This window comes from Physeter macrocephalus, chromosome 14 (assembly GCF_002837175.3).
Source record: "Physeter macrocephalus isolate SW-GA chromosome 14, ASM283717v5, whole genome shotgun sequence".
In the NCBI taxonomy this organism is placed as follows: domain Eukaryota; kingdom Metazoa; phylum Chordata; class Mammalia; order Artiodactyla; family Physeteridae; genus Physeter; species Physeter macrocephalus.
In genome coordinates, this window is record NC_041227.1 from 18,054,073 (window position 1) to 18,070,064 (window position 15,992).

A 15,992-nucleotide genomic window follows, 5' to 3' on the forward strand; every position below is an offset into this window, starting at 1 on the left:
GGAAGGGTAAGCTGGGACGAAGTGAGAGAGTGGCATGGACATATATACACTACCAAATGTAAAATAGCTAGCTAGTGGGAAGCAGCCACATAGCACAGGGAGATCAGCTCGGTGGTTTATGTCCACCTAGAGGGGTGGGATAGGGAGGGTGGGAGGGAGACACAAGAGGGAAGGGATATGGAGATATATGTGTACGTATAGCTGATTTACTTTGGTATACAGCAGAAACTAACACAGCAATGTAAACAATTATACTCCAATAAAGATGTTTAAAAAAAAAGAAATCTGTGGGTCATCCTACACTCTTTCCTTTCTTGTACTACATACACACTGTTTATCCCTCCCTCCCCCCTCCCTCCCTTCTTTCCTTCCTTCCTTCCTTCCTTCCTTCCTTCTCTCTATTTACTCAATAAGAACTTCAAGTATTTACTGAGTGTCTACTATGTGTCAGTCACTGTACAATTTGTTGGGCCACTAGCTCACTAAATCCTCTTAATATTACTCCTAAATATCTAAGGATTGTCTCCGCTTCTTAGTTGCAAATGACAGAATATATAACTAAGAAGAAAATATATTGAGAAGCTCCCAGATATGGTGGGCAAGATGGAGAAACTGGCTTGAGGACAAGCTTCTAAGAACATCCAAAACCACATTGCAAATCTGGCTCAATGGTGAAACTGCCATCATTGAAGCTGCCACTGAATGCTAGATACCAGAAATCCAGCTTTATTACAAACCACTGCTCTTACCAGCCCCGATGTTGCTTCTGAGCTGGCAGTTTGACTGGGCAACCATGCTGCCCTGAAAGCTGAATGCCTGTGTTGTTTCCTCTGCCGGCAAAACTGCAAGTGAGCTCCAAGCAGAGTCCATCATCACACTGGCCACTTCCCAATTGGAGCATCTGATTGATGAAGGCTGGTCATGTGTTTGTGGCATTGTGACAAGGGAGACTAGAAATGATTTGAGTTCTGATTTCTACCTTGGAGACAGGAACTTAGTATGTCATATTTCCCCCAATTGCCAGAGGCTGTTAAAAAGGTGATGGACATCCACACCAAAAAATTTGCAAACTTCTTAGTATAGGAGTCTATCTTGTGCCCTCCAGCATCACCGCTGATGCCTCGGACCCACCTCATGATCTCACACGCATCTTATCCTGGTCAGTCCTCACTCTGGCTGTTGGAGCATTTTCCTCTAAAGCATAGTTCTGACACTGTCTGGTCAGTGTCCTTCTATGGCACCTCACTGTCCTAGCACTTCAGCTACTCAGTGTGGTCCTTGATGATCTGTCCTTTGTATAGTTCTTCAGCCTCTTTCTCTGAAACCATGACAGCTTCTCAGTGACGTTGGGAGGATGGCACGGTAACTCCTCCTGTGGATCCAACATAACTTAGAGTCCCAGAGGAGGGCAAGGAAGAGCCTGTTGACAGAGGGTACCTACAGGGCGTACCTGTGGCTTATGTAGGGGCAATTTAAGTGAGGGTTTTCAAATATCTCCTCCACTGGGCCAGAAATCTCACCACTGCCGTCCACCCCTCTGGATTCAGCAGCTCTGGATACTGCCCATACAAATGGTAATCTATTGAGAAGATCCTCTCACGAAGTTCCTAAGGCTTTGAAGAAGAAAGTCTTCTCATTTCTTCTCCCTCTCATACAGTTCTTAATTCCTGAGCTGGGGCCCCATACTCAAAGCCCTCCCCCTGTGCCCCTCCCCCCCCCAGCCTGATGCAATTGCATCCAACAAAAGCCAGAAGGCAATAAACCGTGAGAAAAAGTGTGGGGAGAAGGGTTAGGGGGAGAGTTGGCCACCAGTGAGCATGGGCCACCAATCTTAAGTGGAAAAGGATGAACAATCGTTTCAGGACCAAAGTCACGATTACAGGGTGTTATCACACCCTCCGCAGTGGCAGAGTCAGAGAAGCGGGGAAATTTCCCGAGATAAACTTTCCTGCTGTTAACAAGAGGAGAATCTGAGGTCAGAGGGAGCCATGCACAGGCGAAATTTCCATTCCGCCAGGAGTGACCTGTCTCGGATTGGGGTTGAGATAGCCCCACTGGTCAGCCCAGGCTCACTAGGACATCTCATCCCGCCCTGCCAAGCCCTGCCTAATCCTTGATTCTTCCCAGTACCGGAAGTGCATTTGGAACCTCAGTCCCACCCTGGGTGGGGTTTGCTTACAGTTTTTCTTGTTACTTGGGGTTCCAGGCCTGGTGTGGGAGTCCCGTGACGCTCACGATTGCCATGCTTTAATCTACGTGTGAGCCTTTTCTTCACCTCAGCTTCTGAGTTCTCTGCTGAGGTCTGCGTTGAGATTTGTCCCATCTGACTGGGGTCCCAACACTCTGGAGCTGTCCTTCAAGTTAGAGACACCCCACAGGCTCACATGCCTGTGACCTTGACATTCCCAGGCGTGGACTTTAATGATCACCTCTGCAAATGGCAGCACCCGAACCATTACAACCATTAATTGAGTGAGAATTACTTATGTGTACAAAGCGGACTTCCTCTGTGTTTTGGAGGCAGTCCACTCACTGACTGAAACTACTCGAGGTCTAATCCTGGATTACTTATTAGTAGTGAAAACTTTGGCCATGTTACTCCGCGTCCTTTCATGAGCCTCTGTTTTCTCCTCTATGAAATGGCGTAATGTGAGTGTATATATATCAGATGGCTGTTGAGAGGATTAAATGAGATGATACACATAAAGGGCTTAGCATAGTTTTTTTTTTTTTTTGCGGTACGCGGGCCTCTCACTGCTGTGGCCTCTCGCGTTGCGGAGCACAGGCTCCGGACGCGCAGGCCCAGCGGCCACGGCTCACGGGCCCAGCCCCTCCGCGGCATGTGGGATCTTCCCGGACCGGGGCACGAACCCGCGTCCCCTGCATCGGCAGGCGGACTCTCAACCACTGCGCCACCAGGGAAGCCCTTAGCATAGTTTTTAAGACATAGTGAGTAATAATAATAAAACCAACAGCTTCCATCTTTTGCTTATTTACAAAAATCATGTTAGTAATAATTAACATATAATTATCATAAAATGCACCCATTTTAAGTGTCCAGTCTAATGAGTTTTGAGAAATCAGTGTACCCATTGACCACCACCACTATCAATATCCAGAACATTCTCATCAACCCCAAAAGTTTCCTTGTACCTCTTCCTAGTCTTGCTCCAGACAACCACTGATCTGCTTTCTATCACTTTAGATTAAATTTATCCTTTCTAGACTTTATAAATCAAATCATACAGTATTTATTCTTTTTTGTTCTGGGTCATTTTTCTTAGCAAGTGTTTTTGAGATATATCCATGCTGTGGCATGATCAGTATTTTGTTCGTTTTTACTTCTGAGTATGATGTCATGGTATGGACTAGCCCATAGCTCATGTATCTGTTCACCATTGATTGGAATTTGAGTTGTTTCTAGTTTTTGGTCAGCGTGAATATAGCTGCTCTGAATGTTTACACACAGGTGTTTGTAGGGACGTCTGTTGTCATTTCTCCTGGGTAATTACCTAGAAGTGAGATTGCTGGGTTATATGGTAAGTGTATGTTTAACTTCCTAAGAAACTGCCAGAATTTTCCAAAGCGACTGGACTGTTTTACATTCTCACTAGCAGTGTGGGAGAGTTCCAGCTGTTCTACCTTTGTCAATACTTGGTGTTGTCAGTCTTTTGAACTTTAGACTTCTACTTGGTTAATAGTATCTCATTTTGCTTTTAACTTGTATTCCCTGAAGATTAATAATCTTTTCATGTGCACATTGATTATTTGTATATCTTCTTTTGTGAAATGTGTTGCCCATTTAAAAAATTGGGGGCTGTTTCCTTACTATCGAGTTGTAAGAATTCTTTACATATCTGGATAAAAATCCTATTTCAGACATATGTGTTATGAACATTTTTTTCCAGCATGTAGTTTCTTTGGTTATCTTAATGGTGTCTTTCAAAGAGAAGATATCTTAAATTTTGATGAAATCCAATTTATCATTTTTAAAATGGGTCAATTTTTTTAGGCCCTATGTAAGAAATATTTGCCTATCCCAAAGTTGCAAAGATTTTCTTCTGTTTCTTATAGATCTGTTATAGTTTTAGCTTTTACAGTTAGGTCTGTGATCATTTTTTTAAAACATTTTTCTTTTTATTTATTTTTTAAATAAAAAAATTTTATACAATTTAAAAAGTTCATTTTCCACTTACAGTTATTACAAAATATTGACTATATTCCCCGTGTCGTACAATATATCCTTGAGTCTATCTTATACCCAATAGTCTGTGCCTCCCATCCCCCTTTTCCTATATTACCCCTCCCCCCTCCCTCTCCCAGCTGGTAACCACTAGTTTGTTCTTTATATCTGTGAGTCTGCTTCGTTTTTGTTATATTCACTAGCTTGTTGTATTTTTTAGATTCCACATATAAGTGATATCATACAGTATTTGTCTTTGTGATCAATTTTTTTAGTTAATTTTAAGTGTGATTTAAGGCAGGGGCCAAGATTCTTCTTTTTATTTATTTATCTATTCTTTTTCACTATGCATGTCCAGTTATTCCAGCATTATTTGTGGAAAATATTATCCTTTTCTCATTGGATGACCTGAGCATATCTGTCAAAAATCAAGTGACCATATATATACACATAGGTTTATTTCTGGACTCTCTGTTGTGTTTCATCAATCTATTTCTATCCTTATTCTGATACCACACTGCCTGGATCACAGTAGCTTCATAGTAAGTCTTGAAATAGGTCATGTATGTCCTCCAAAATGTTCTCTGCAAAATTATTTTGGCTCTTTTAGGCCCTTTGCATTTTCACATACATTTTAGAATCAGTTTGTCAATTAAAAAAAAAGTCTGCTGGGATTTTGATTGGGATTGCTTTCAGATTATACATCAGCTTGGGATAAATTTACACTTTAACAATGCTGAGTCTTCTAATCCATGAAGACAGTGTATCTTCTCATTTATTTGTCTTTATTTTCTCTCAGCAATGCTTTGCCATGTTGACTGTACAGTTCTTGTACATATTTTAATAGACTTACCCCTAAGTATTTCAAGATTTTAAAATCTATGTCTCAGTATTCTGTAGATGGTATTTTCAATTTCACTTACCAATTGTTTGTTGCTAGTATATAGGAATGGAATTGATTCCTTTATTTTGATCTTTTATGTTGTGACCTTGTGAAACTCAGTCCCACCAGCATTTTTGCAGATTCCTTAGAATCTTCTCCATTTCTTCATTGAGGACATGGGGATAATGTGAATATACCTCCATCAGAGGACTGTTGTGAAGACTAACATCTAAAAGACTTACCCCAGATCCTGGCACATATTGAATAAGAGTAACAGAACTGATCCAGGCTGTTAGAAGTAGGATTAGGGGTTACTCTTGGGTAGCAATAGTGACCAGAAAGGGTGAGGGTGGGTGTCTTCTGTTTCCAGACTTGGATGCTGGTTTCATGGATGTGTTTGTTTTGTGAAAACCAGTGATTTATGCTCTTATGATAGATGCATTTTTTATATGTTCATCACTCTTCAATAAAAAGTAAAAACAGTGTCAAACAACTACTGTCTTTCGAGTTCTTACCTGGCCCTCGTACCCTCTCCTTACATGGATTATCTCATTAACCCTGGGAGCTGGGTGCTACCGTCGTCCCATTTTACAGAAGACAACACCAGGGCTCTGAGAGATGGAGTCACTTGTCCAAGCTCACAGAGTTAGTGCATTGGTGAAGGTCAGTGTCTCTCCAGTTCTTGTGCCCTTAACCACTATGCTGTATGGCCTTGGGTTAGAGTTTGGTTGGAAAGCATGTAAAATTCTTAGTGCTGGAGCCAAGGGCATGCTGGTGGATTTTGCCTTTTCTGAGAGGCACAGGGCAGTCAGTTCCGGGCACGGTGAGCAGACTTCAGAGTGGAAAGGGCCATGGGAGAGGGGCCTGAGGGGGCCTGGGAAGCCCCGTGGGCCAGCTGGGTTTCCTCACGGCTATTATTCCTCACTGCTGACCCGGTCTCTCAGAACCAAGCCTCCCACACAAATACTGCCTAATTGCCTGATCTGGCCTAGTGAACAGGGTGGAGGTGGGGGGACGTTTATTTTTCATTAAAATGTCAGAAGGAGATTATGGGAGGTAGTGCGCAGTCGGGGGGAGCTGCCTCAGAAAATGTGCTGACTGTTCTAACCTTATCTGTCCCAAACACATGTTTCTGATACCTTCTGCCACCCATCCAAGCCTCACTTTCTTCCGCCGAGCCTATTAATTTTGCCAATCTTACCAGGGCTCCACGGATGATTACATGAGCTAATGTGAGGATGAGAGTGAGAGGAAGCACGGGGCCAGGGTTCAGATTTTCTTTTGGTCACTTAGGAAGGAGATTTTGAGTAAGCTTCTTACACCTCCCTGGGCCTCAGTATTCTCATCTGATAAATGGGGATATACTGCCTAACCTGTTGTGAAGAACCAACCTCATGATAAATATTGTACAGCATGGAGAATATAGCCAATATTTTATAAAATGCACACTGAAACTGTCAAAAAATAAAATAAAGTAAACGTCCAAAAAAAAAAGAAAAAGGTACCTGGCAGAAGCCTGAAGCATAAATGCTTGGGGAACATCAAAACGTTTGTAAACTATGAAATACTGTTAAGCAGCTTTGCCCGTCTCCCAACTCTGGGTCTACATGTCACATCTCCCTGAGGAGAGAACTCTTAGCTGTTGGGAGGTGTAATCTCTCTCAGAAAGCTCTCTTGGGCACCTGCCCAGACCTATACTGTGTCTACACAGCCCACAGTATGTGACTGAAATGCAGCCAGTTGTCTCTCCTTTGGGCCATCTGGTGACAAATAGCTTCCCCACGGAATTGGACAGGAGTTTGGGTCTTCCTCTCCCACCCCTACTCCTACCCCAGGATCCAGTCCTGAAATGGCAGCCCTCTTGCTGGTGACCACTGTGCTAGATAGAAGTAAGGAGGGCAAAGGAGAGGGACAGGAAAGGTTTCTGCTCAGGGCTGGACTTCCTTCCCGTGTGATGAAGGCTGGGAGAACTCTGAGCTGCTGAGCTTGGGGCTTCAAGGGCCACCTTGGCCCTCTAGCCTTGGTGAAGCTGAATCTCCAAACCTGTACCTGAAGCAAGAATGATGCAACTGAAGCCTTAGGCTCTGCCCCTAACTTGCCGGTCTCTTCCTTGGTAGCAGGTGTAGACAGGTTGAACCAGGCTGGGTCCACACTTGGACTTGTCATGCTCTTCTCATGTTCCCCTCATGAGAACATGTCCTCCTCTCTCACCTCTGGGTCTTTGCACATTGCTGCGTCTTTGCACGTGAGTTTTCCGTAGCTCATTCTGTCAGGAAGATGCTTCCATTTTCCATTTCCCTCCTTTATCGTCTAATGGGACATCTAACGGGACATCTCAGCACAGATGTCATTCCTCCAGGAAGTCTTCCCTGACCCCACTGGTCAAATCAGATGCCTCTTCTCTGTGTCTCTGTGGCCTCCTCTGCTTCTCCATCCCAGCAGAGAGTGCACTGTATTCTAAGTCCTGGTTGCCTGTCAATATCCCCTCTCCCATTAGACTATCAACCCCAAGAGCATAGGCTCTCTTGTTTATTAATTATTATACCTCTGGTATTGGACACAATGTAGGTGATCAATAAATACTTATTAAGTGAATGCATGCCCCATACGGGCATCAAACCATGCTTTCTTGTGTCAGGTTGGAGGCACCCAACTCAGATAATCTTAAGTAGTAATGAGACTCTGCAATTTAGAACTTTAAGAAGACAACCAAAAAAAATTTTTTAACATCTTTATTGGAGTATAATTGCTTTACAATGGTGTGTTAGTTTCTGCTTTACAACAAGGTCAATCAGCTATACATGTACATATGTCCCCATATCTCCTCCAAAATTTTAGCAGAGAATACTGAGCGCACATTTTAGAATGAAAAACCTATATGGGTAACTTGAGGACACTAGTGTAGGATAACCCGGCCATGATGTTCAATGGAGTTCTATGTAAGCCCCCATTTTACTCTCACTAGGCACCTGGTGAAAACTTGGGATCAGCCAAGAGAACAGGTTATGTCTAGTTCTTCCCAGAGACACTTCTTCTGATTCCTTCTGAAGGTATATTGCTCTTGCTCACACACGTCTGACCTCAATGTTACCATTTGTTGGCAGAAAATTCTCAGCTTCTGCTTATGTTCTTGCTAAAGTGTACACTGTGGACCATCAATGATATTCCGAAATATTCCTAAGGAGCTCTGCTACCTCTTGTATACTCTAGAAATGCCTGCTCCGGCTTTTTATTAAATGGACCAGAGTTAATCCTATGATCCATAACTAGGGCTTCTAAACTCCCTGTGGCCCAGCCATGATTAGAGTTGTTTTGAGGAAGAAATGAAGGTGATGGTTCTAGCCTGCTACCTCTCTGGTAGGAAGAGTAACTTCCTGAGTAAGGTTTGAGTTGAAACGTGGCCACTATGGTGCTTCATGGTCAGTTTTTTAGCTGTTCCCTTCTCCCACACTCATGTGGAAGCTGATCCTGCATTATTTACTCTCAGCCTTCCTCTTCTTTCTGACTCTGGCAAGTAGTCTGATTAGCCCATAGACATTCATTCGACCATGTGGACAAATTCTGAATTATGTGCTGGGGATAGCAAGGTAAGACACCAGTCACCATTTTAGAGGAATTTAAAATGTAGATACAAAATATTTAAATTAATAAGAATAGGAATTTGTAAAATGGTTAACAAGCAAAATGGAATTCCAGGAAGCATGTGCAAAGGCTCCGGGGCATAAAAATATCTGGTGTATTTAAAGAACTGCAAGACTTCCAAAGGGGCAGAACTCTGGGGAACCTGGGAGAAGTAATAGGTGGACAGGCTGAAGGTTATACTAGGACCAGGGTCTTGAATACTTTCTCAAGCTGCTTGTAGGTGGGAGAGAGCCCTGGGAGTTCTCAAGCAGAGAGTGACATTGTCAAAAGTGTGCTCCAGAAAGATCCCTCTTGCAGCTGTGTGGAGTGAGTTCTGAAGTAGGGTAAGACCAGAGGCAGGGGTGTCAGACAGGAAGCTGTGAAAATACCCACCCAGGGACAGCTATTTTCAGGGAGGAGTATCCCACACAATCTAGTTTCAAGAAAGGTCACTTTTGCAAAACAGGTTTGGATTTCCTGGTTGAGTCTCCTTCTCAGGATCATTAAGTGGCCCCAAAGACCCTGCCCAGGACAAATGCAGATCCTAGTGGCCTCAAGGAGGGAGGGATATGTGACAGTCACAGTCTATGGAGCCCCACGGAGGGTGATAACTCTCACCCTTTCTCCACCCAGAGAGTGACATTGTCAAAAGAGTGCTTCAGAAATACCCTGGATTGTTTCTCATCCCAGGAGCTTCTGAACTAGCTGAAGGAAGCACAGACTCGTTAGTTTCTGAAAGAGGCCTGTGGCACCTGGTTGCATCGGCAGAGGAACTTTGGAAATGTTTTGCCCATTAAGACATTTTAATCAGTTGAGAAGATTGAGTCACACTGATGTGGTCAACTGGTTTCACAACTGACCTTGAGTAAAATCTTTCCAATGTGTTGGCCTCAGTCTCTCCATCTGGAAATGGGAAAGACACAAGTAAATCTAAGGGCCTTCCTTCCTTATTTGTCTAAGTGGTGGGGAGGGTCTAAGGTCTAGGCTCACCCCCTGCAGGGCGGGTAACTGTGACTGATCAATGGTCACGATCAATCCATTGCGTTATCCTACCATGTTCTTGAAGTCAACCTTTTGCAAACCCACTGGCTGTGTTCAGATTTGTTGACTCAAAGGAGCACACAGCTTAGGCTCTAGAGAAATTCTGTACAGGAATTTTGTAAATGTGATGAGGGTGCAGGTTGTGTTTTTACTCATCATTGGAAAAGAAAGAGGGAATAGGGGTGGGTATATGTGAATAACTGATGAAGAAAACTCAGCCGAGGATCCGGGTGTGGCTTCCAATACTTGGAGGGTTGACTTTTATCCCTGGGTGCCCTGAATTTTAACTCTTGATTTTTACTCCATTAAAATTCCTTACATTTCAGTGTTTCCCAGATTCTCTTCTGAGTTCTCATCTCATTCTAAGAATCCCCTCTATGGACTCCAACTCGACCAAGAGCCTCTCCAGGCCAGACTTCACTCCTGACTTTTGAAGGTGTTCCCTGTCTTTTGGGAACCTCTTCTTCTAATTCTGCATTCCTTTAACTTGAAAAGTCCCAGCCTAAATTGATCCTTTTCCCTGCCCAACTTGCTTCTCCTCCATTATTCCCTGTTTCAGGAATGACACCATTCTCCACCCAGTCACCATGGCTAGAGCCTGGGTGTCACCCTGGGCTCCTCCCTGACCCTCACTCCTGCGTCCGTCAATCATCACACCCCACCTGCTTGGCTCCTGAAACCTGTCTTGCATACACCCTGTTCTCTCCTACCCAATGACTCCTTACCCAAGTTTAGTTCTGACTCTCTTTGTCTCCTGCTGGATAATTAAAATAACCTCCTCCTATTTGGTTTCTCACCCATCTGCCTTCTTCTCTTCCAGCTTGACTTTCCCTCTGATGCTACAGTGATTTTCCTAAAACCTCAATTTGGCCCCGTCTCTCCTGCTTGAGATGCTACACTAAGTCTTCATGATTTACAGAATAAAGTTCAAATCGCCTAGCCTGACATACAAATTCAGTCACAAGAGATCATCAGATGTTTCCTGGATGCACCCTCTTTTTTCAAAGGTCTGTGCCTTTATGTTGATCCTGCTATGTGGTTTGTCCATCCTTCCGGTCCTTTTCTACTTGACCCTGCTGACCTTTGATCCCTGTTGACCTCTCAAGCCTCATACCTAATCATGCTCCCCTCACCTTTGTGCAACCCTCACTGCTGGCACCCAGGGTAGTTTCCTCATCCCCTGAACAGCTTCCAGAGGTGGCCATGTCTATCTACTCTGAGGGCTTTTGAGATGGCCAATGAGCCCTTCTTGCCAATGCCCTATCTTGAGGATGTGTGATGTGCTCCTCCAAGTTGGCCTTAGGCCATGTGAGCAAGGGACAGATGAAGGGGACCATTCTTCTTGCTTTTCCCCTGGGCACCTCATCTGTGACCCCACTGGCACTTATGAGTGGAAGGCAATCATGTCATCAACATTGAAAGAGGTCACATTTTAGGGAGGCAGTGATTATGACTTAAAGGGTTCCAGATATGATTGGAAGATGTGTTTTGCCATGTGTAGCTTCTAATGCTCCACATGATAAATTTGACATAACTGGAAAATGGATTATCATTCGCATTTTCCTGCGTATTCTGGTTTAAGACTTGCATTTGTGGTCTTCACCAATGAAATTCGGTACAACCTTTGAGTCGTTGGAAGCCAGTATTCATAGGGGGCACGATGGATGAGGCAGCATTGAGTAATGATGTAACTGACCTTAAAAAATGCTATTAGGGAACTGCATAGGCACAGGGTGTAATATATTGTTTCCAAATAAGTAGGTTCTGAAATGCCATATTCTTGGAAGTAAATATAGCATTTCATCTTCTTCTCATGGTGAGAGATGTAAAACTAGCCAGAAATGGTGCATTTGACAATAAAGAAAACAAAGAGGTGGTTCTTGGACCTGAACAGGAAGAGATAGTGCCTGGACCCTATGAAAAATCTTCATGTGCAGTACTGGACAATAAACCAGTACGTAATTACCTCTTCTTTATCCATTATTCTAAGTCTTCATTGATAATTCACTATGCCTTGCATGGACCCATGTGTTTTATAATATATTTTAAAAATTAAATTGGTTATTTGACAAGGCTTCATAAAAACAATGTGCTCAGGGCCCCATACACCCTAGGGGTAGCTGTATCCTGGAGGATGACTTTATATATTTTTTGAAATGTTCCTGGCTCCCCACAGGGAACATTAGGCACGCCACATAGCCTATATTTTATGTTGGACTAGCTCAAAGAACTCTCCAAATTTGGTGGATATCTGTGCATCTTTTTTTTTTTTTTTTTTAAATTGAAGTATAGTTGATTTACAGTGTGTTAGGTTCTGGTGTTTTTAAGTGATGTGATAGCAGGAATTCAGACAGACAAACCTCTATGTTCTCCAAAGGGAAAATGCCCAAGAGAAATTCACTAAAATCATGTCCACAAAGGGCTGCCACACAAATACCCAGTGGTATAGCTCTCTGAGAGTGAATAGCTCGTATTACCCTAATTTTAGAGATAAAGCTCACACTGCTAGGAAGAGATGTAGATGGAGTTCAAGTCCCTGTGAATCTGAGCCCAGCATCCATGTTCCCCCCATTGTATAATCCTAATATGGGTGAACTGGAAGCAGCTTGGCTCCGTAGTGTCATCTCCCATGGGCTTGGGTTTTGAAAACACAAATACTTAGAAAGGGTACATAGCCAAACACCTGGGGAAATGACCCACGTTTGTCAGAACTGTATCTGAAAGCCTAAACTGGAGAGGAGCTAAGACCTTTGAAACACCACTGAAAATAAAAATGAGGGTTTCTATTTTGTTGTTTGGAGACAGACGGTAGGGAGGAAGGAGAGCCCAGAGCATGATGATGATGGTACCATGTTGACAGTTATCAGAGAGCATTAAGAGAGCTTCTCAATTTATCAAGGCAAAAGTCTTTAATCTGGAAAGATGGAAACTCAAGATAGGAGAGAGGTGAAAAGCACAATTTTCTGTTCTAAATTTATTCAAATCTCAATCCTACATGAATTATAGCTCAGGGTCCTGAGAGGACTTGCAGACGTCTTTGTGGAATCCCTGTCAGTCTTATTTGAAGAACTGTGGAGGGAGAGAGACGCCAGAAGACTGGGGATGGGCATGCCTTGTCTTGATTTTCAAAACCTGGGTTCTAGAGTTTATGGGCTTAACATCAGTCTCTGGCAATGAACTAGAAAGTGTTATTTGAATGGTGAAGGGGTTATGCGCACTTAGAAAAGGAAGTGAGAATCAGTTTGGAGCCATCATACGTTCACTGAGAACTGGTAATTCTAAAATATCATTATTTCTCTTGAAAATAAGCTGCCTAGATTGGTGGGGTGGATATTTGTTGTTGTTTTTCATCTTTCCAACTTTTGGACTAATTTGGGGGAATTCTTCCCTTTATGGATCTTGGTGAGATGTGGAGTCTGTCTTCCACCATAAAACTAAAGAAGGCACATGCTGAACTTCCCAGCTTCCCTCGTAGTGAGGGCATTGGCACAGTAATTCATCTAGGACCCTATGATAAAAAAGCTCTTTACACAATAATACTGGCTGCCTCACAATGTTGTAAGCTCCCTGTCGTTGGTAGCAGTCAAGAAACGATTGAGTTTGTGGTAGTGGGAAGTTGATTTAAGGTCCCTTTAAAATGGAAGATTCTAAGATCTAAGCGTTATTGTGTGTGGGACCAAATGCTGGGGAGTCTTAGTTGTTTAGCTTAAGTAACTCCATCTTTTCTAGACTCACCTGGCAGAAAAAATTCTAGACTGATAGATTCAGCTGCAGGGTGGGACTCCCAACCCACAGGGCTTGGGTTTTATCCTAGAGGAAAAGGGAATCCATAGCAGGTGTTTAAGTGGCAACCTGATATGAACAAATTTGCGTTTTTGAGGGATGAGTATATCAGCGGGGGAGAAATTGGGTCAGGGAGAACACCTGTTAAAAAGGCCTAAGCGAGAGAGACACATTTGTGGGCCAGAGCAGATAGGGCAGGAAGACTTGGGGTGAGAAGGGAAAGGAGAGTGTGGAGTCCAGGACAACGCCCAGGTGAGGGCTGGGCTGGGTGGAGCTGTCCAGAACAGACAGTGCTGGTGCCTGCAGGCTGCAGGAACTCCAGAGCACAGAGAAGGTCCACAGGGAGGCTTGTCTGGGTAAGAGCCCTGTGGGAAGTGAGTCATAGACTTGGACGACTCCATAGATGGGTTAGTCAGAAATGGGTCAGGACCTGGAGGTCCAGTGTCAAGACAGGCGGAGTCCTGTAATCCCTACCCTGCCTGTGATTTGGAGACCTGGTGAGGAAAAACAAGAGCCTGGCCATGGCACAGGCCTGACCTCAGAATGGGATATGAACTTCGGGAGGGCTGGAGAAAGCAGAGAGATGCTGCCTGGCTGTGATTCCCACCAACCAGGAACGCCAGCATCACTGCCAACCCATTCCTCAATTTATCTGTATTTTCCAGACATGAAGGAAAAAAAAGACTATTCTAGATTAGCTCTCAGGAAGCATTCACCAGCCACCATCTCCCTATGACCTTCAGATTAACTAGTTCACTATCCAGGAATTCAACCATCTCTATTTTTTACTCTAGGACAGTTGTGTTCCCCACAACGAGTGCTTTACTTGGTTAGTCTTTTAGCTCTGTTTTGTTAACACCCTAGTTCTCCTTTCCCACACATGAAACTTTCTGAACCTTTGTTGCTTTATCTGTAAAATGGAGACAGTAGTAATGAACATTATTGTACAGACAGGTGTTGCATATAAGATTCTTATCACACAGCAAGTGCTCAAGTTCATTGTTAGTTGTTGTCAGGGAGGAGACACTAAGTCAAATAATGAGGAGTCAGATTACGCCTGTGTACTCTCATGAGATTAGATGGTACTCATAAAGCTTGAACAGGCTTTGCAGGGAGGAGGTTAGGGGAAGAGGGAGGCATAAAAATGGAGGCAAACCCAGGAGCACAGGAGAACAGAGTCAAGAGGAGGCAGTTTGGGGGATGCCAAGACCAGAGGGTAGGGGGTGGTCTAAGACTATGTATCCAAATGCACCCGATCACTTCTCTTCCAGCAACTGAGTCTGACACCAGGTAAACTAAATGCTAGGCTCAGGACAAGTCAGTAGATGCATGTCGATATGCATTGCACTCACCTGTAGAGTTTGGGAAACCTAGTTCCATTTCCAATTTTTGTCATTTACACACTGTGTGACTTTGTACACTCTTCTTCCCCTCTCTCCATAAAATTAAGGAGCTGGGTCAGGTTGTCTCAATGATCCCTCCCAACTCTGACATTCTAGGATGCTGAGCCAATTCAGTCTGACCCATCATCCTCCCTGACCAAAAAATAGGTCAAACTGAATGACAGCTTTAGACAACCTTTATTGAGGGCCTACAATGTGACAGGTCGTGGGCTAGTGGTTTAGACATTTTTATACCCGTAAACACATTTTGTCTTAGAACAGGTCTACCATCAAGGGTTTGTAAGCCCCATGTTGAATAGAATTAACAGTGTATCATCATCTCTATATCTTTTCATGTCTTATTACAATGGCTGAATGGTATCATCATCCTAGTGCTCTTGAGCCCTCTCAACATTGATCTCCATTCTCTTTCTGGCCTCAAATTGCTTCGGGTAACTCCTCTCTCAGTTCTATCCTTCCCACACTTTTCTTTTGTTTGTGATATTTTCAGAGGGATAGGTAGTATCTATTCAGTATGGCATAGCAGACACATTTCTAGGCATTGTCCGGCTGTTGACAGTACCTTGATTCCAGATATCTTGAATCAGGGTCCTGCTAGTACATAGACAACTGGGATTAGGAATAACTCTCAGGTTGTGGGGCTGGCTAGATCTGGACAAGGGCCACAGACCGTCTAAGCAGACTGGGTTCCAGGGGCCAGTAATAATAATGGCAAACATTAATTAAGTATATTTTCCAAGCACTGTGTTAAACCAGTGGTTCTCAACAGGGATGATGTCAAGGGACTTTCGGCAATGTCTAGAGGTATACTTATTGATAGCTGTCACAACCAAAGAGGGGTTGTGTTACTGGTATCTAGTGGGTGGAGGCTAGGAATTCGGCTAAATATCCTACAATGCAAAGGATATCTCACAACAAATAAATCTAGCCTGAAATGTCACTAGTGCTGAGGCTGAGAAACTTTAGGTTAAACACTCTACATGCCTTACCTCATTTAGTCATCAAACCAACCCTATGGGAAGGTACTACTATTATTACCATCGCCCTTTTATAGATAGGGAAACTATGGAATAGATGC